Below are 21,684 nucleotides of genomic sequence, written 5' to 3' on the forward strand. Positions count from 1 at the left end.
TGGTAGGGCATGTAGGTTTAGGGACCACAGCATAGGTGGTGCACACCTACGTGCACTGCTGAGGTGCCCAGTGTCATTTTAAAGGCAGGCCTGCCTTGCTGGCTGCTTTTAAATTAAAGTTATATGCTAATTCGACTTTGGAATTAAAAGTACTTCCAAAGTCTTAAACTACCTTATTTTTACATATAAGTCACCCCTAAGGTGTGCCCTATGTGCCCCTAGGGCTGGGTGCCATGTAACTATAAGCAGGGACTTCATAAAAATAGATTTATAAACCCTGGTGAGGTAAAAACAGCCAAATTCGTTTTTCCCTCATTGAAGTAAATGGCCTTCATAGGCTAGAATGGGGAGACTTTATTTTAATTTTAAAGTCTCCTTAAATGTTGCATACCAAGAATTTGGTATCAAATTCATTGTTGTAATAAATCCCACAACTTCCAGTTGTTGGATTTAATATAACTTGTTCAGGTAAAGAGTTATAGACTTTACCTAAAAAGTTGCCAATTTCAGCCCTGCATTGTTTTTGCTGCTGTGCTCTGATTGGCCAGCCTGCAGCAGCTTAGTCAAGCTGCCTTGATGAAGTGTGAAGTGGCCTGGCTTCACACAAAGGAATGTGCTTATGGGAGAGAATCTCCCCTCAGCAGATGGTGAGGCAGGAAGGGGGAGGGCTGCCAAACTGGTCTTCAAAGGCAGAGAAGGACATTTGGAGCAACCAGCAACACCCCCACATCCTGCAACCCCAGGCAGCTAGGTGCCCCCTTGATTAGATTAGGAGAGGGCAGGAGAGGGGTGTGTTTATGATTTTTAGCCACACCAGTGGGTGGGCTCAGCCAGATGTAACCTCCAAAAATCAGATTCAGCCATGTTGGATTTTTAGAGAATGTTGCCCACTGGGATGGATTTTTGCCACACTTCCCAGGAAGTGGTCATCACAGGGGGACGACCCTGTAACTGATTGGAGAACCAGGACCCCCCTGCTTTTCACCCAGGAGCAAGGATAAAACTGGCAGACCTGCACCCACACCTCAGATCCCCGCCAGATTTCAAGAAGAAAAGAACTAAAGGAGAAGAAGGACTGCCCTGCTGGACCCCTGGCCTGCACCTGGAACCTGCACTCAGAAGGACTGCACCAGCTGCACACTTGGGCTTCACCACAAGAAGGACTTTGCCTGGCTTCAACTGGTTCAAGGAGGGACTCCCTGTTTGCTACAGGTGAAAAATTGCTAACCAGAGTCCCCTGCACCAACTCCTGAAGAAAGCGACCAGCTGACCACTGCCCAGTGGCCAAAAAGGAGTTTGCGCCAGGTGCATTCTGGGAGTTGTAGTCCGCACCCCCCAAGGACCATCTCAGACCTTCTGGACCCTTGGGGTGAGCTGTGGACCCCAAAAGAACCTTAAAAGGACATCTGGGTGAAGCCCCAGAAGTTTGGAGAAGATTTGAGAATTTTTTTTAAAAAGCTCCATAGAGGGACCGACCCGCCGCAGAAATTCTAGCCGGCTTGCCTCAACCACGACCCGGCCTGATTTGGTGGTTCGTCCCGGTAAAGAAAAATCTCCGAAAAAGAGACTGAGGGGCATATTTATACTCCGTTTGCGCCGAATTTGCGTCGTTTTTTTCGACGCAAATTCGACACAAAACTAACTCCATATTTATACTTTGGCGTTAGACGCGTCTAGCGCCAAAGTTCATGGAGTTAGCGTCATTTTTTTGCGTGAACACCTTCCTTGCGTTAATGATATGCAAGGTAGGCGTTCCCGTCTTAAAAAATGACTCCCAGGCATGTGCGTGGTATTTATACTCCCGGGCAAAAATCACGCCCGGGAGTGGGCGGGGCAAAAAACCCCACATTTGCGCCTCTTTTTAACGCCTGGGTCAGGGCAGGCGTTAAGGGACCTGTGGGCTCAGAATGAGCCCAGAGGTGCCCTCCCCTGCCCCCAGGGACACCCCCTGCCACCCTTGCCCACCCCAGGAGGACACCCAAGGATGGAGGGACCCATCCCAGGGAAGAAAAGGTAAGTTGTGGTAAGTATTTTTTTTTTTTTTTTGTGGCATAGGGGGGCCTGATTTGTGCCCCCCTACATGCCACTATGCCCAATGACCATGCCCAGGGGACAGAAGTCACCTGGGCATGGCCATTGGGCAAGGGGGCATGACTCCTGTCTTTGCTAAGACAGGAGTCATGTTAATGGCGTCTGGGCGCCCAAAAAAAATGGCGCAAATCGGGTTAAGACGATTTTTTTGCCTCAGCCTGACTTGCCCCATTTTGGGACGCCCAAACGCCATTTTTCCGTACGCCGGCGCTGCCTGGTGTACGTCGTTTTTTTTCACGCACACCTGGCAGCGCCGGTCGGCTAAAGCCGGCTAACGCCATTCAATAAATACGGCGCCCGCATGGCGCTTCAGAATGGCGTTAGCCGGCGCTAATTTTTTTGGCACAAAACTGCGTTAGCGCAGTTTTGCGTCAAAAAGTATAAATATGGGCCTAAGTCCGAAGGTAAAAAGTTGACCGGGACCTCCCAGCCATCGTATCCGAGAAGGGCTCCACGGACGTCGGATCAAGATCCAGGTTTACCCCGGTCGAAGGATTTTCACCTCGAAAAAACAACTAAGTCCGAAGGTAAAATCTCCACCGAGGAATCCAGCATCGCGTATCCGGACAAGGGTTCCAGGAGGTCGGATTCGACTGGCAGGTTCGTCCCGCTGAGGAAAATCTTCAAAATAAAGACTAAGTCAGAAGGTAACTTTTTAACCGAGGCCTCCCGCGACTTGTAGCCGAGCAGGGCTCCATTGCGGTTGGCCTGAAACTTTGACTTTGCCCCGGTCGTGGTGCAACCAGATGACCCGATTGGCGCTTTTCGTTTCTAAGCGCTAGAAAAGTAATAATTCTTTAAAAATTCATATCTCCGGTTCCCTTTATCCGATTTTATTCGTTTTTGTGTCATTTTAAAGATAAAAATAGAAACTATTTTTATAAATTGGTTTTGGATTTTTAAACTGTTTCCTGTGTTTTATTTAATTACTGTTTTGTGATATTTGAATGCTTTACACACTGTCTCCTAAATTAAGCCTTGACGCTCGTTGCCAAGCTACCAAGGGTTGAGCTGGGATTAATTTACTGAGACCTAACTGTACCTAAGTGTAGGTTGGTGGCTTGTTGCTAGGTGTAGGTACCTACCTGCCCTTACCAATAACCCATTTTCCAACATTTTTGGTGGCAGCGGTGGGATCCTGCACTTGTGTTCAGTATCACGTTACAGTTTTAAGTAAAACAAATTAAAAATCCTTTAAATTGTCCTAGTGCAAAAAAAATATTATTATTATTTTTTTTTAATTAATTTGGATTAATTTCAATTATTGAATTTTTTTAATTTTTCTAAATTCTTGTTTCCAATTTTTGCAAAAAGTTTTTGTTGACACAAAACCAGGGAACCATGGAGCTTGATCTGGCTAGCCTACCCACACTGACAGTAGTCCAGCTTAGGGGGTTGTGTATTGAAAGAGGGTTGCCTGCAACCACTGATCTCAGAAAGCAAATCCTGATCAAATCCCTGACAGCATGGGCTGAGGCCCAAGAGGTAGGCTCAGAGGAAGCTCCAGAGGAGGGAGAAAAAGGGGAGGATGCTAGCTCTAACCACTCAGGGGAGGGAAGGCATCTGAGCCTAAGTGAGGACGAGGAAGAACGGTCCTCAGTAAATACAGTCACTAGGGGCAGGCCCAAAGCTAGTGGTGGGAAGGGGGTCCTTTCAGGAGGAGAGAACCCATCCATCAGAGAAAGAGAGCTGGAGGCCCAGCTAGCATACATAGCTTTGGAAGCAGACAAGCTGGCCCTATAAAAGAAAAAGTGGGCAAACAAGGAGAAAAGAGATGGTGGCAGCGACAGAGAAGTTGAGGTGTCCATGGGTGGGGGAGTTTGCCCCAGATTACCCAAGGGGGTAATTCCTGCTTATGTAGAGGGGGATGATGTAGACAAGTGGTTGGAGGCCTTTGAGAGGGCACTCCAAATGAGAAGGGTTAGGCCTCAATACTGGGGTTCCCTTTTGTGGGAGTTGGTCCCCAACTCAGGGAGGGATAGGCTTCTGACCTTAAGGGGTGAGGAGGCAGATTCGTACCCTAGTATGAAGAGGTGCTTAACCAAGAAGTTTGGTCTGACCCCAGAGCAGTATAGAATGAAGTTCAGGGACACCCAGAAGGTCAGTACCCAGTCTTGGGTTGACTTTGTAGACACCTCACTAAAGGCACTAGAGGGCTGGATTATTGGTAACAAAGTAAATACTTATGAGGGGTTATACAATCTGATCATGAGAGAGCACATCTTGACCAATTGTACCCAAGAAAGGTTACGCCAGCATCTAGTGGACTCTAAGCAGACCAACCCTAGAGAGGTAGGGGAGGCAGCTGATGAGTGGTTGAGAACCAGGGTGGTTGTCAAGTCCCAGGTGGGAGACTCAAAGAAGGGGGGGTCAGGTCCTCAAAAACCTAAGGAGGGAGGTGGTAAGCCCACCACAGAGACTTCCTCTGTACCCCAGAACCCAAAGAAGGAGGAGAGTAAATCCCACTCCCACTCTGACAAGCAGAGACAGGGAGACCCAGGGTTAAAAAAGCTCTTGGACAGTAGGGCTTGCTTTGACTGTCAGCAGACAGGTCACTTCAGAGGAGATGCAGCCTGTCCAAAGAAGGTGGTTAGCACTGGGCTGTCCAGTGTAGCCATGGCGGAGGACTCCTCAGATGATGAAGTCCTCCTAGCATTGAGCTGGGAGACAGGACCAGATGGTAAGCTGGTGATCCCTGAGGGTGGAAGTAGGCACTTCCACCCCATTCAGGTGAATGGGATCCCTACCACTGGCCTGAGAGACACCTGTGCCAGTCACACTATAGTGAGTGACCGGTTAGTGACCCCAGACATGTATGTCCCAGGAGAGACAAGGAAAGTCAGGATAGCCACAGGGGAGGTCACCACCAAACCTGTAGCCATAGTGCCCCTAGAGAGGGAGGGTATCCTTGACTGGTTTAGGGTGGTAGTCAGTGCTGACCTCCTCCTAGATTGTGTCCTGGGCAATGACCTCCCAGAGGTGGGTCTGGTCCCAGATGGGCGGTCGCCCAGGGCGCCCCCCCAAACCAAAGTCCTGGGGAGTCAGTCCCTACAGTTAGGAGACAGGGGTCCCCAAAAAAAGCAAAGAAGAAAAGGAAGGGTAGGCCACTCTTAAAGAGAGTTCCAGGGAGCCAAAGGCCTTCTGCCCCAGAAGGGGGGGAGCCCAGAGTTGGCACTGGTGAGGCCTCCCCTGACCCCAAGGAAGTCCTGAGTAGTCAGGCAGCTGTCCAGATGCAGGGTGTTGCCCCTGCACTGACAGAAGGGAGAGTGGAAGGAGGGTGTCTGCCACAGAAGGTGGTAGCCCCCCACTCTAGACAGCAAGAGGGGTGCCAGGACCCCAAAGTTGCCCCTAAAGCAGCTCAGCCACCTGTCAGTGGAGAGCTTAGGGTGTGGGTCTGGGTACTGACAGCTGTCAGTAGCCTCTGCTGGGTGCTAGCCTTCCTGGCAGCACTGTAATTGGCCTGGGAGGCAGACCCCAGGGCCAATAGCAAAGTAGGCCCCCTGACCCTGTTGGTCATGGTGGGGTTGCTCAAGTGTTGGGTGACCTCTTTGGGTAAGCTAGGTGTTGCCCTAGCAAAGTTAGGAGTAGGGGAGGTGGGCACCTCACTACCCAAGTTGGCAGAGAGAGAGGAGGAAGACCCCCCTAGAGGGAAGTTTCAGTTTGAGATGGGTCCTTTCACTGTTGGGATGGCTTCACTACCCAGAGGGAGTGACCATGACAGGAGGATGTAAGGCAGAGTAGGCCCTGCAAAGGGACAGCCAGTTTTCTTCACTGTCTTCCTCGCCTAACAAGCAAGGAAGACTCTCCCAGGGTTGGGCTGAGTCTCCTGGGCGTGTGGGCTGGGGGGGGCTTGTGTGAGAAAACAGGGCCGATTGCAGAGGCCCCCTAACTTTTTGCCCCCATTTCCCACTTTATGCTGGTGTTTTCCTGACTCTGATGGTGCCCTGGGTACTGCTAACCAGTCCCAGGGCCTGTGCTCTGTGTAAAATGGATATGCAAATTAGGCTAATTATAATTGGCTAAGTTAACCTACCTATAAGTCCCTAGTATATGGTAGGGCATGTAGGTTTAGGGACCACAGCATAGGTGGTGCACACCTACGTGCACTGCTGAGGTGCCCAGTGTCATTTTAAAGGCAGGCCTGCCTTGCTGGCTGCTTTTAAATTAAAGTTATATGCAAATTCGACTTTGGAATTAAAAGTACTTCCAAAGTCTTAAACTACCTTATTTTTACATATAAGTCACCCCTAAGGTGTGCCCTATGTGCCCCTAGGGCTGGGTGCCATGTAACTATAAGCAGGGACTTTACAAAAATAGATTTATAAACCCTGGTGAGGTAAAAACAGCCAAATTCGTTTTTCCCTCATTGAAGTAAATGGCCTTCATAGGCTAGAATGGGGAGACTTTATTTTAAATTTTAAAGTCTCCTTAAATGTTGCATACCAAGAATTTGGTATCAAATTCATTGTTGTAATAAATCCCACAACTTCCAGTTGTTGGATTTAATATAACTTGTTCAGGTAAAGAGTTATAGACTTTACCTAAAAAGTTGCCAATTTCAGCCCTGCATTGTTTTTGCTGCTGTGCTCTGATTGGCCAGCCTGCAGCAGCTTAGTCAAGCTGCCTTGATGAAGTGTGAAGTGGCCTGGCTTCACACAAAGGAATGTGCTTGTGGGAGAGAATCTCCCCTCAGCAGATGGTGAGGCAGGAAGGGGGAGGGCTGCCAAACTGGTCTTCAAAGGCAGAGAAGGACATTTGGAGCAACCAGCAACACCCCCACATCCTGCAACCCCAGACAGCTAGGTGCCCCCTTGATTAGATTAGGAGAGGGCAGGAGAGGGGTGTGTTTATGATTTTTAGCCACACCAGTGGGTGGGCTCAGCCAGATGTAACCTCCAAAAATCAGATTCAGCCATGTTGGATTTCTAGAGAATGTTGCCCACTGGGATGGATTTTTGCCACACTTCCCAGGAAGTGGTCATCACAGGGGGACGACCCTGTACCTGATTGGAGAACCAGGACCCCCCTGCTTTTCACCCAGGAGCAAGGATAAAACTGGCAGACCTGCACCCACACCTCAGATCCCCGCCAGATTTCAAGAAGAAAAGAACTAAAGGAGAAGAAGGACTGCCCTGCTGGACCCCTGGCCTGCACCTGGAACCTGCACTCAGAAGGACTGCACCAGCTGCACACTTGGGCTTCACCACAAGAAGGACTTTGCCTGGCTTCAACTGGTTCAAGGAGGGACTCCCTGTTTGCTACAGGTGAAAAATTGCTAACCAGAGTCCCCTGCACCAACTCCTGAAGAAAGCGACCAGCTGACCACTGCCCTGTGGCCAAAAAGGAGTTTGCGCCAGGTGCATTCTGGGAGTTGTAGTCCACACCCCCCAAGGACCATCTCAGACCTTCTGGACGCTTGGGGTGAGCTGTGGACCCCAAAAGAATTTTAAAAGGACATCTGGGTGAAGCCCCAGAAGTTTGGAGAAGATTTGAGAATTTTTGAAAAAAAGCTCCATAGAGGGACCGACCCGCCGCAGAAATTCTAGCCGGCTTGCCTCAACCGCGACCCGGCCTGATTTGGTGGTTCGTCCCGGTAAAGAAAAATCTCAGAAAAAGAGACTAAGTCCGAAGGTAAAAAGTTGACCGGGACCTCCCAGCCATCGTATCCGAGAAGGGCTCCACGGACGTCAGATCAAGATCCAGGTTTACCCCGGTAGAAGGATTTTCACCTCGAAAAAACGACTAAGTCCGAAGGTAAAAATCTCCACCGAGGAATCCAGCATCGCGTATCCGGACAAGGGCTCCAGGAGGTCGGATTCGACTGGCAGGTTCGTCCCGCTGAGGAAATCTTCAAAATAAAGACTAAGGCCCTCATTCTGACCTTGGCGGGCGGCGGAGGCCGCCCGCCAAAGTCCCGCCGTCAGGTTACCGTTCCGCGGTCGAAAGACCGCGGCGGTAATTCTGACTTTCCCGCTGGGCTGGCGGGCGGTCTCCTTCAGACCGCCAGCCAGCCCAGCGGGAAAGAGGCTTCCACGATGAAGCCGGCTCGGAATCGAGCCGGCGGAGTGGAAGCTGTGCGACGGGTGCAGTTGCACCCGTCGCGTATTTCACTGTCTGCGCAGCAGACAGTGAAATACATGTAGGGGCCCTCTTACGGGGGCCCCTGCAATGCCCATGCCAGTGGCATGGGCACTGCAGGGGCCCCCAGGGGCCCCGCGACCCCCCCTACCGCCATCCGGATCTCGGCGGTCCGACCGCCGGGATCTGGATGGCGGTAGGGGGGGTCAGAATCCCCGCGGCGGTGCAGCAAGCTGCGCCGCCGCGGAGGATTCAATGGGGCCGCGGTACACTGGCGGGACCCCGCCAGTGGTGCCGGTCCGACCGCGGCTTTACCGCCGCGGTCGGAATCCCCATTGGAGCACCGCCGGCTTGTCGGCGGTGCTCCCGCGGTCCTCCGCCCTGGCGGTCAAAGACCGCCAGGGTCAGAATGAGGGCCTAAGTCAGAAGGTAACTTTTTAACCGAGGCGTCCCGCGACTTGTAGCCGAGCAGGGCTCCATTGCGGTCAGCCTGAAACTTTGACTTTGCCCCGGTCGTGGTGCAACCAGATGACCCGATTGGCGCTTTTTGTTTCTAAGCGCTAGAAAAGTAATAATTCTTTAAAAATTCATATCTCCGGTTCCCTTTATCCGATTTTATTCGTTTTTGTGTCATTTTAAAGATAAAAATATAAACTATTGTTATAAATTGGTTTTGGATTTTTAAACTGTTTCCTGTGTTTTATTTAATTACTGTTTTGTGATATTTGAATGCTTTACACACTGTCTCCTAAGTTAAGCCTTGACGCTCGTTGCCAAGCTACAAAGGGTTGAGCTGGGATTAATTTACTGAGACCTAACTGTACCTAAGTGGAGGTTGGTGGCTTGTTGCTAGGTGTAGGTACCTACCTGCCCTTACCAATAACCCATTTTCCAACATTATTATTACAAGCAGTAGCTGAAGATGGATTGGCATGTCGTATTACTATGCTGTGCACAAATTCCTTCAGTCTAACACACATTGCTATAGCTGCGAAGATGACAGGGGAAAATAATGATGATCTATCCAACATAGTGTAGGGGGCATCACACAACATGAGTGGGCCCTGCAACTCCATTAAAAAGTGTGGAATGTTGACATCTGTCCTGCTGCACTTATTCACAAGTCCTTCAGTCTCTGAAGAACATCACTTTTGTGCAGGGCATGTGGTGCACACAGCAGGGACATATTTAGCAAACTGCATGATGCCACCCTGCATGGCTTGTTATGACTATGTAATTAAGGCACACAGGGCTGCATTCACAAAGCCCTAGCGGCACACTGTGCTACCGGAGCATAATTTATTTTGACACTATGGTGGGCCAGGGTGCTGGCCCATATTTACAAGGCCATGCAAAGCCACCTTGGTGGCTTTTCATGGTCTTGTGAATATACCCCCCTTTCACGCATACCTCTGCATGAAAGCAGCGTTTCATGGGTGTTGCTGTGGGTGTTTTCAGACAACACCCATGGAACCTAATGGAATCTGACCCATTCCCAGATTTACAAGGCTGGGAATGCATCAGATTCCTAGGCCTCCGGGGTGGCGTTAAAGTGGCGCAACAGGGAGAAATAGCGCTTTATTTCTCCCCATTTGGTCCTCTTCCTATGTGTGCTGCATTCTGCAGCACATATAGAAAGAGGAAAATTACATTAATGATTGTTTATGTGCAGCAAGGTGTCCCTTCCTGCACATAAACAATCATCCCTGCAGCGCAGGCACCCTTGCACCATGGCGCAATGGTGCCTGCGTTGGCACTAGGCAGCAGTTTGTGCACCAGCACAGAGGAAAGTACATGGATGCATTGTATTTCTGTAAATGCGATGCACCCTGCACTTTCAAAAAGATGCAGCGCAGCAAGCTGGCTTGCAGCACCATGATGCGTCATTTCCTAGAAAATGAGGCCAGTGGTCTTACTTTCATTACTCTGTTGTGAATCCCCCTACCTGTGTGGGCTAGCCATACACACTGGACATAGATTGCACTGTGAGTAACAAAAGCATATATGTGCATCTGTAATACATTTGTTAGGTATACCATCCCCTGCCATGTTCACCTATGAATCCACTACCACATACATTCACAGATTAAGGCACTGTGGTCATTGCTCTTTGGTCATACCAGCAATCATGTGGTCCCTCAGTGATAGCAATCATATCCTCCTTGACATTAGTCAGAGGCGACTGCACACCAAAAACATAACCTCTTCCTTGCTGTCCAGATTTTATGTGACATATGCATTATGAATTGGAATAGATGCACATTGAACATGGCATTGCATGAAGCATCCAACATCACACACAATCCTTCCACTACCTGTTAAGCATTCAGGATGACACTCACTGGTAACATCCGGATCACTGAAGCTCTCCACCTCTCCAGCAGTGAAAGGCACTCATCCACCTACAAGACATAACATGAGATATTGCACTGTGATTGGAGGGCACACACTGTGGTAAAATATTGCATGTTACAAATGAATTACATTGGCTATGTGATCCTTCTGGTTGTAACAACTAAAATGGTTCATTTGACATGCCTCTATAAGGCATATTGATAAGGCCGGCTGACATGTACACACATATGATGAAACAATACATACATCAGGTGGGCACATTGTAGAACCATTTGAAACGACTCACTACAATTTTTCACAACGGTAGCATACTTTCATGGCACTCTCACCTAAATAACTCACACACCACACTCAGCCAGGTATATCAATACCTGTGCCCTTTTTGTTCTTTACATGTACATGACAATGCTATTTACATCACTCATTCGCTATCCCTGTTCCTTCATTTAAAGGAGATCAGTATCTGTCAGTGTTGCATAGTTGTGGACATTGTAGACATTGACCATACATGTACTGTGCATCTCCAAAGCTACATTTGTGCAAATATAACACAAACATGTTTGAGATATGTTCAGATGAATGACATTCTGCATGTCAGATCTCTGTACAGAGTTACATACATCAGGCCTAACTTACATGAAACATGAACAACTGGAGTGACAAAATAGGACAGCTCCTGAAAAAACACATACACCAGGGCAGTACAAGTTGGCAAATGTTCTTGTGGCAGGCTAACAAATGGAAAGGTGCAAACGTCCTCAGTTTGGCACAGCAAATATGTTAACATGTGGCATGTGGCATGCTTTGTCTTTAAAAAAAGGTGTTGTGGGGGCATGACATTCTTGCGCTGACACATATCACCCACTGACACTGTACACAAAACATCTATAAGAAAACGAGATCCAAAGAATGAATCACAACCCATGTGTACTTACCAACAGTTCCACCAACTTCAATCCAGAGGTATCCCACAAGGTCACATTCCTGGCTTATCTCATCTGCCCAGCAATACTTGAGTTGGTGGGTTGTCCGCTCCACCTCGAACAGACTGAATATGGAAGTGGACCTTCTCCCAACATAGCTTCTGTGTCTAAGCCTTGTAACCTTGGATGACCCTTCCTCCAATGGCCACCATGTTGAGCAGGTATTGGGTTATTAATCACAGGAACCCACCTAACTTCTGGGGATTCATTGTTTTTGCCCTTCCCTTCCCTGACATGTCCCTCCCCAAACACACTCTGCACAATCAAAAACCTCAAATACTCAAAATTAACCCCAAATACCCCTAACATCAATAATACCCCTACAACGTACACCGGACAGAATATAGGACAATACAATACAAAATACAAATACAAAGGACAATGTAGACATTAGGGACAGCAGACAGCTTGGACTCACACATCGTGAGTGTATAGTGTGATGTGCAGTACATGTAAACAGTTACAGGGATTGCAATACACCCATTACACTGAGTAACACTTGTGAGCCTCTTGGGGTGCGTTAATTTACTCCATAGCTACGAGTACAGGATGATCCACACGGCTAGACTTTACATGGCTTCAGGGATATTCTTAAGAGGCATCACCGCCCTGTGGTCTCTATTCTCACATCTGAATGACTTGCCATCCTAGGATGCCTTGGGGTTGCAGTGTACCCATGCAGGGAGTGACCGACATTGTGTATTTCTACCACTCTACAGTATAAGTGGCATGCATGTGAGAAACTGGCTCCCTACATTTGCTATGTATGTGTGGTGTCATTAATGGCGCATGTTAAAATGTGCATAATAACGGTTAACAGAGAGCCTTCAGAAACACGCACCCTAACATTTTGAACAACACAAACATCAACTGAATAGCCTTGTGTTTTGGAGCATATGTGTTGCAGATTCACATTGCAACAGCTCCTTCTCTTTACCCAAAGGCTCACTCTCAGATTTGTGGATCATAAAGTCAGTTTGTCTTCCCACAACTAGTCTGGTATAGTCCAATCATATATATGTTGACCATTGACACCCTTTATTGTGTGAAGCTGAGTAATAGGTATGTGTTAGACTTAGCATCATTGGCATGATCTTCCCTAACTTTTTGCCTCTATTTCCCAGGTTGCTTCTGTGTGCTGGACTCTGTTTTTGCTGTTTTGTTTGCTCTGGACACTTTACCACTGCTGACCAGTGCTAAAGTGTAAGTGTTCCCTGTATAAATTAAATGTAAACATTGACTTATCCATGATGGGCATATTTGATATACTAGTAAGTCCCTAGTAAAGTTCACTAGAAGTGCCCAGGGTCTGCAAACCAAATGCTACTAGTGGGCCTGCAGCACTGGTTGTGCCACCCACATAAGTAGCCCTGTAAACATGGCTCAGACCTGCCACTGCAGTGTCTGTGAGTGCAGTTTTAAACTGACAATTCGACTTGGCAAGTGTACCCACTTGCTAGGTCTAAACCTTCCCTTTTTATACATGTAAAGCACCACTAAGGTAGCTCCATGAGCACAGTACAGTGTATATTAAAGGTGGGACATTTACTTAAGTGTTTTACTCATCCTGACAGTGAAATACTGCTAAATTCATTTTTAACTGTTGCAAGGCCTATCTCTCTCATAGGTTAACATGGGGACTGCCTTTCAATATTGTTAAAGTACAAATTCCCTTTGGGAGCAGATAAACATGTGGAGTTTGGGGTCTCTGAACTTAAAATTTAAAAATACATCTTTTAGTGAAGTATGTTTTTAGATTGTGTGTTTGAAAATGCCACTTTTAGAAAGTAGGCATTTTCTTGCTTAACATTCTGCTTGTTTGTGGATTCCCTGTCTCGGTCTGTTTGACAGTTGGGCTGTTTGCACCTCTCCTCAGACAGTGACTCAAAGGGAGCTGGGGTGTAGCCGGTATATCCTGATGGGTGTTCTAGGCTGAGGGGAGGAGTGGTCACTTACACCTGAAAGGGCTGTGCCTGCCCTCACACAATGCAGTCTCCAACTCCCTGGTGTGTGTCTGGGGCCTGGCCTGGGCAAGGCAGGATCGTGAAAACAACAAAGACGTCTGTACTAGGCCTACTTCAAAGGCAGAATGGAGTATAAGAAGAGCACCCAAACCCCCTGAAAATCAGATTACTTCTGGAACCAAGAGGAACATCTGCCAAGGAGAAGAGCTGGAGAGCTAGAGTAGGAGTACTCTCCCTTTGCCTGTGTCTGTGCTTTGCTGGGTTGGTCTGGGTTGGTTGCTTCTGCCTGAGAGAGGACAAAGAATGACTTTTGTGTGACTTCCCACTGGTGAAGAATCTCCAAGGGCTTGAACTGATCTTGCCTCTTGTTGTTCAAGTCTCAGGGACAACAAAGACTTCTCTCTGCCAGCACTTGTGCTTTCTGCTGAGAGTCCTGCCTGCCAAGTGGTGCCCTAACCTGTCTCTGTGCTCTTGAAAGGTTCAGCTGGTGGAAAACGATGGAAATCCCCGCATAGACCGCTGTGTGGGGAAACGTTTGACACACCACCTGCCTCACGGCTGAGAAATGGAGCGCTGCCGGCCTCGCAGCAAAAAATAGACACCCCACCTGCATTGCGGCTGGAAGATCGACAGAACGCGGCTGGAGAAATGAGGCGCAACACCCACAGCGGCTGCTGTTAACGACGCAAGCCCCCATGCAGCATGGTTTCTTGACACCATGTGACCCGATTTCGACACATCACTAGGCGTAGGGAAATCAACACAAAGCCTGCCTGGACCCGAGGCATGTACGGATCGACGCATCGCTTTCTTGTGGGAGAGAAGAAATGACGCATACCGACCCGGCCAGAGAAGGAATGACGTGCGGTCTAGCTTGGGAGTGAGAAATCGATGCATCGCTGGCCTTTTCCGATGCTCACTCGCCTATGCGGCTTTATTTTGACGCTATCCAGGTACTCTAATGAATTTAAGACTCTTTTGCTTTTTAAATTCATTACTTCACTTGTGTATGTTGGATTTTTGTCATTTGGCCTTGTTTTGTTTAGATAAATATTACCTATTTTTCTAAAACTGTGTTGTGTCATTTTGTAAGTGTTTTCACTGATTTACTGTGTGTGTTGGGACAAATACATTACACCTTGCTTCTAAAGTTAAGCCTGCCTGCTTGTGCCAAGCTACCAAGGGGGTGAGTGGGGGTTAAATGAGGGTGATTCTACTTTACCCTGACTAGAGTGAGGGTCCTTCCTTGGATAGGGGGTAACCTGACTGCCAACCAAAGACTCCATTTCGAACGTATGCATTCAGACACAATGTTCACCTATGAACGTACATCCACATCAAAACAACATATCTTGGGATGCATCAGTGCCTGACAGCTTAGGAGGATGAACCTTTCTTGTGCTTTGTATTGGACAATTGTTTCATACTCAGAATCTTGATGTCTGTACTCATGGGAGTGAAGCCATCATTTGCATCAGAGTGCAACATGCAAACATGGCAGCCTATATCACTGCTGTTTCCATTGGCATTGTGGCCTAGTGTGGCAAATCTGAGCACATTGTTAGTAGGTAAACACTCTTGCACTGGCAATGTTTAGTATTAAGCATTTGTAAGTGTGACATGAGGTCTCTTAATAGTTATGATATGTGCACATTTGTATGTAGCATAGGTACATTGTAGGAGTTTAATTTTTTCTATGCACATTCTATGTGGATCACTTCACAGTCATCATACTATGAGTGAACTCTACTATCCAGTATGAGGCCGTACAAATGGCTAGATGTATAAGAGACACACACAGTAATTGCACGTTATCTACGTTAGCAAACCATGTTCATTGTGTTTGGAAATAGTGGGCCATTTTGTTCAGCTTGTTGCCATGCATACTATTTCAGATATACCAGATGTTGTACAGCGCTGTTTGACACACAGCTACATACATGTTCTGTGTGGCAATTACTAGCAGATGTGATGAAAGTGTTCAGATGTTTATTGTGACTATGAAGTTAACTTGCTTACACACTGGTAGAGCTTATATGTTTATTTTCACATAGGTACACCAATTCATGTTGTCATAATTTTGTGACAATGTGACACATTTGGTATTAAATTTTGTAGAATATGGTTCCTCCACAGTGTTGTTGCTACTGATGGGGCATTTTGAGCTTGTTTCTCACCTTCCTCATCCTCATCGTCTGGAACTTCCTGCTCCTCATTGTCATCGGACCACAGTACATTAGTCCATACACAAACGTTATGCAATATGCAGCACACTAGTATTATTTTGCAAACCATTGGTGGCGAGAAGAGTAATCGGCTCCCAGACATATCCTGGCTCCTGAAGTGGTACTTCAGGACTCTGAAAGTCCTCTCTACGATGGACCGGGTCCTGCTTAGGGCATGATGAAAGCTCCACTAGGCTTCCGTATGGGGTGTATATGAGGATTCATTACTTACAGCTGAAGACAATATCTTTGGTCAGCTGCACAGGAGTAGGGGTGAAATGAAGAAATAGTCATGACAAATGATGGCCCCACATTCATATACTATCTGTTATGTGTCCTGATTGACTCATACACTTTGCCAACAGTATGAGACATGCTATGACATAGTTTGGCATTTACGCCAGTTGATTTCAGATTTGACTGACACTGTACTACACATACAGTTGTATTGTCCTCGGTGATACATTTACTATTTGTAACATATGTGAGTGTGAACACCAGGAATGTGGTGATTTGTCACCAGTAAGAAGGGTCCGTTTGCCACTGATGAGTCAAATTTCTCAGGCTGATCCCTTCTCGGTTTATGACTACTATTTTCATACTAAAGCGTCACATTTGGGTCCAAAGCATCATTATGTTTTTACTCAAGCAACAGGATTGCAGCGATGGCATCACTTTTACATAAAAATGCATCACATTTGGGCCTAAAGCATCATGTTGACATCTGAATTTGTCATGTTTGGACACATATTTGTCTGATATGTGTGTTTTGAGTACGACATGATTGTTCAACGGGCAATGCACACATTACATATACCACTTTAGAAAGATAAGTGCATTGTGTCTGGCATTTTGAGGATGGTGTTGCTGTTCAAACCTTATTGACACTGTTGTGGTCTACTTATAGTTTCCAAGATGTGGGTGAGTTGTTGTTTTCTAGACCTCTGACAGAAACACACAGAGAAATTATGGTTTTGATTTTATATTATGATGTGAAAACAATGCCACGCATGCTTTAGTGATACATTCACAGACATGATTTAAGTGAAAAAAATGTGATCGATGTGTGTGAGTCTGCGAGTGCCTGCAGCAGACTTCTGGATATCTCCTTGCTCAACTGCCTCCTTCTTCTCCTTCACTGGGTGTTCCTGTGGTTGATCCCTCTCCCAGGGGACATTCATGTGCACACAGATGTTGTGCAGTATGGCACACACCTCTATAATTTTGAGGACTGGAGGAGGGTAGCAGTCTACCCCCAGAAACATCCAAGCAGGGGATACGACGCACAATGGCAGTAGTTAGGGAAACTAGCGTCAACATTTTTGACACTAGTTCAGAGCTGTGCAGGATTAGCAACAACATTTTATATGCTACTCCTGCAAACCCCATTGACGCCCATTGTAAATAATGGTGTGCCAAATAAAATGAAGCAAAGAAATCTCTCAGATTTCTTTGCACCATTTTTTCGGCCCCTCTAATGGGGAAATGACCCCTTTGCATACATTATGCCTGGCACAGGCATAATGTATCGCAAAGGATTACAATTCGGCGCAGCGATTTTGGTCTCATTGGGCCACATTAGGGTAAAAAAGAATGACGTTAATGTAGCGCAAGGAAGCGCTAGGGGCACTTAAATCTGCCCCAAGGTGTCTGCTATGTCCCATGGTGTGTAGTGCCTGACATAATATGTGTATGTGCGTCTCAGTCCCATCAGGGGACTAATGTTGACAGATATAATGAAGTAAACAAGCGTGAATAAGAATCAAGGTCTCAGGAAAGCCATGGTCATGAATAAAATCCGTGTGAGCCATAAGTGTTTCATCATGGAACAGTGAGCTGATCATCAGATCCTCATTCTTTTCCCAGGTGCTCAACCATTGTGCTGTCAGGGTACCTGAAGGAGTGGAAAGACCAAGAAGTGGGATGTTCAGTGCATACATCAGAAAAGGAGCTGTATATCTCACTGCTAGTCTCCAGCAGGCAAGGGTCAGTTGCAAAAGAAGCAATGTGGCCTGTGGCAGTGTTACACCAGGGAAAATTAGTTTGTGTAGTTGGCTTTGGTTCACTTGTGCTGGAGTAAATCGTAGCTCTAGTAAATCCTATCTCTATCTGGTTGAGTCCGGCCAACCAGTAGGCTAGCCACTGCAGTTATCCCGCCGGACAATAAGCTTTGAAGTCCAGAACCCCAATGCCTCCAGCATTTGCGGGAAGCTGCAATTTGGCAACACTAAGCTGCAATTTGGCAACCTGGCCCCAAGGTAAGACCCATCAACATTGTGTTCATTAGCCTGAACACCCATGCAGGGACCACCACCAAAAGATCAACAAAATATTATAGGAATGACAGTAACATTTCCATTTTAGCCAGGGAGAGACTACCTGCTACGGATAAGGGCAACATAACACAGAAGTAAATTTGCCCTTTATGGGAATGTATTGTTCATAAAAGGTTGTCTTGAAGAATATCCTCAGTTTCACGGTAAATACTGACACCTAGATAGGGGAAGGTATGTGGTGCGACCTGTACAGTCATGTCTCCAAACCACAGGGTAGGGCCCACAGTTACTGACATGAAAGGGAATTGAACATGATTTGTCCACATTTATCAGGAGACCGGAAAGTCATCCAACGGTGGTTAGTGCCCTCACACTGTCTCCCAAATCTCTTTGAAGGTCTTTTGAATATAGTACCATGTCACCGGAGTATAATGAGATTGAATGAAGAGCACAATGCATGGAAATCCCCCAGTCTTGAGAGTCTTGTCTCATGTACTGCGCTAGGGGTTCTATTGCTAGTATGAATAAGAGCAGGAATAAGAGACAGCCTTGCCATGTTCTGTGCGACACTTGGGGGGTCATTCTGGCCCCGGCCGGCGGCGGAAGCTGCCGGCCTGGCTGGGACCGCCAGAATACCGCTGCGCGGTCAAAAGACCGCCGCGGGTATTCTGGGTTTCCCGCTGGGCTGGCGGGCGACCGCCAGAAGGCCGCCCGCCAGCCCAGCAGGAAACACCCTTCCATGAGGATGCCAGCTCCGAATGGAGCCGGCGGAGTGGAAGGGGTGCGACGGGTGCAGTTGCACCCGTCGCGATTTTCAGTGTCTGCATGGCAGACACTGAAAATCTTTGTGGGGCCCTGTTCCGGGGGCCCCACGACACCCCATACCGCCATTCTGTTCCCAGCGGCCAAAACCACCAGGAACAGGATGGCGGTCGAAATCCCCATGGCGGCGCAGCAAGCTGCGCCGCAATGGAGGATTCCCCAGGGCAGCGGGAAACCGGCGGTACACCACCGGTTTTCCGTTTCTGACCGCGGCTGTACCGCTGCGGTCAGAATGCCCATGGGAGCACCGCCAGCCTGTTGGCGGTGCTCCCGCGGTCGTTGGCCCTGGCGGATTTTACCGCCAGGGTCAGAATGACCCCCTTGATATCCCTTCGAAATGCGCACCCTGTCTGAGCCCTGGCTATGGGTGATGAATAAGACAGGTTAACTCATTTAATGAAGGTTGGAGGAATTCCAAAAAGTGATAATGCCACCAACATGAATTCGCACCCCAGAGTATCAAATGCCTGGTGGACGTCTAGAGATATAAAGCCGACATATGGATAATGATCCCAAACTGCCTCTGTTACACTAAAAAGCCAACGGATATTTAAGGAGGTGCTGCATCACAGGACGAAGCTGTTATAATCAAGATGGAGCAGTTGTGGCAGCACAGGGAGTACTCAACAGGCTAGTATTTTACTCAGTTTGGTGTACTCTGTGTTTAGAATTGGCAACTGTCTATGAGGAGTAAGATCAGTGGGTGCCTTTCCAGGATTTAAGAGAGAGCTCACTAATACTTCTCTAGTGGTGGACGGAAATCAACTTGCTTTCACTGAAGAGTTATACCACCTCTCCAATTAGGCGACTAAATAGGTTAGTTCACTCAATGTTATGTGTTCACACTACATTTGTGAAGGGAGGGAATGTGGATGAGACTTTTTATTTGGCGGTCCTCCCTCGGTAGGTGGTAACATACAAGACATGGATTACACAGACACATGTATGGGTTCAGGGTCATCCAGATATTGGTGGTGGCCTGCATTACATTAGTGCATGCCTTTGAGTGTCAAATATTAACAATGGCAATTGACGGGATACCATCTACACAGTGTACACTCACACATACCAACTGAGTGACATGGTGTCACAACCGCTATTGCCATATTTATGAGTGCATGCCACAGTGGGGGAACATTGGGCACATGTGTGACAGCATTGTACCCAATATGTGCACACAACACATGGATCCTGAAGGTTTGGGATTGGTTCTCTGCAGTCCAGCTACACAACTTCCTGCACTGCACTTCGTTTATGGGAAGAGAATTAGTACACAATATTTGGAGCATCCTGCACTTTAAAAGTCCTTCCAAACAGATTTTCACACAAATTGCCTGGCAGGTACACATTCACACTGTCATCAGGGGTTGTAGGGATTCTTAATCGCACGCAGGATTGTATTATGGGAGTGATTGATGATTACTATTCATTTAGACAGTTATACATCACCTGCCCATGAGACGTGGTTTGTCACCTTGCACCTAGTTCCTGGTGTGGGATCTATGACACACCTGATGGACTGTGGGAGTTGCATGGGGACACCCCCACAATGGACATCGAACGCCTCCCTTGCACACAGTGATGGCAGCCATAATTCCTGCCTGCTATGCATTGTTGTTTGCCTTTCCACCATGCAACATCTGAAAATCTGGCTTCAGATGTATTCACATGTGTGGCTGGGGGAACTGCTTTAGATATGTAAACAGATGCGACAACCGGGCCGCGTAGGAGCTCCGATCATGCTCCGCGGCTGAACACCGGCTCAGGAAGGACGCGCGCTTGAAGGCAGACGCCGCGTTACTGAAACGTGGAAAGACAGTTCAGATTCCTCCCCCCCCCCGCTTTTTGCCGCTTGGTGGCGATTTGAAAACTCTCCCTTGGATTCCTCTGGCTGTCGCTTTCAGTCCCAAAGAGGTCACAGGAGGTCTGATACTGCACGTTTGGAGTTCCGCCCTCAGGAGAGGAGGAAACAGAGGTGAGGTGGGGGCTATGGACTGCAATAATCTTTTTTACTGAGGGAAGTTTTCCCTTTCTCAAACTGAACATGAAATAAGTTACTCTGCTGCAAGCTCTATCTGGTGCTGGTGCAGTACATTTTTCTACATCTTTTGCACATTTACACATTGTGAGTGTTGCAAAGTGGTTGGTTAAAAGGACACTGCCCCCCACAAAAACTTTTTTCTAGCGCAAATTGGCACGAGGCCAGTTCTCTTTTTCAGAAGCCTGTTGCGCAGGTGGGGAGAGGAAGGGGGCTGCATGTCGCTTGTAAGGGCAAGGAGCAGCGCTGTATAATGCCCAGATCTCCGCACTATCCTCAGGGAAAAGGACGCCCTGCCTCTAGGGCTCCCAAAGCTGCTCGCACTGCTAAACCAAAGCGCCCAGCCCCATCCGATAATCACCTGAATATGGATTTTTCTTCAAATACCGTCCCTCCACCGACTATCGACTTAGCTCTTAGGGATACTTCTCCTCACAGCTCACGGCCCTCTATGACTAGTTCGCAAAATGCTGGTTTTGACTCTCCAATAGCAGAAGCTAGGAGCCTGGACTGGGACTTGGATTTAAATTTGCAGTCAATGAATAAGGTTAGCCCACCTCTGAATCAATCAGCCCTGAGCTGTAACGCCGAAACTTCTCCCAGCTGGGCTTTGGATATGGGCGCAGGCTCCAAACTACTCTATCCTCTGGTGGATTGATGACGGGCCAAAAGGGCGGTGCTCCTGCATTGACTAGTGACTCTGCCTCTGCTCCTCAGGCAAACAGCTCCCTACTTGATCTTTCCTGTGAGTCCTGCGAGTCAATATCTCTGTCAGGGATAAGCACTACAGCCGCCCCCCCCCGAACTCCTCCGTTAATGGACCCTCTGAATCGGCCCCAGATCAGCAGAACT

Source organism: Pleurodeles waltl, chromosome 4_2, assembly GCF_031143425.1.
Source record: "Pleurodeles waltl isolate 20211129_DDA chromosome 4_2, aPleWal1.hap1.20221129, whole genome shotgun sequence".
In the NCBI taxonomy this organism is placed as follows: Eukaryota; Metazoa; Chordata; class Amphibia; order Caudata; family Salamandridae; genus Pleurodeles; species Pleurodeles waltl.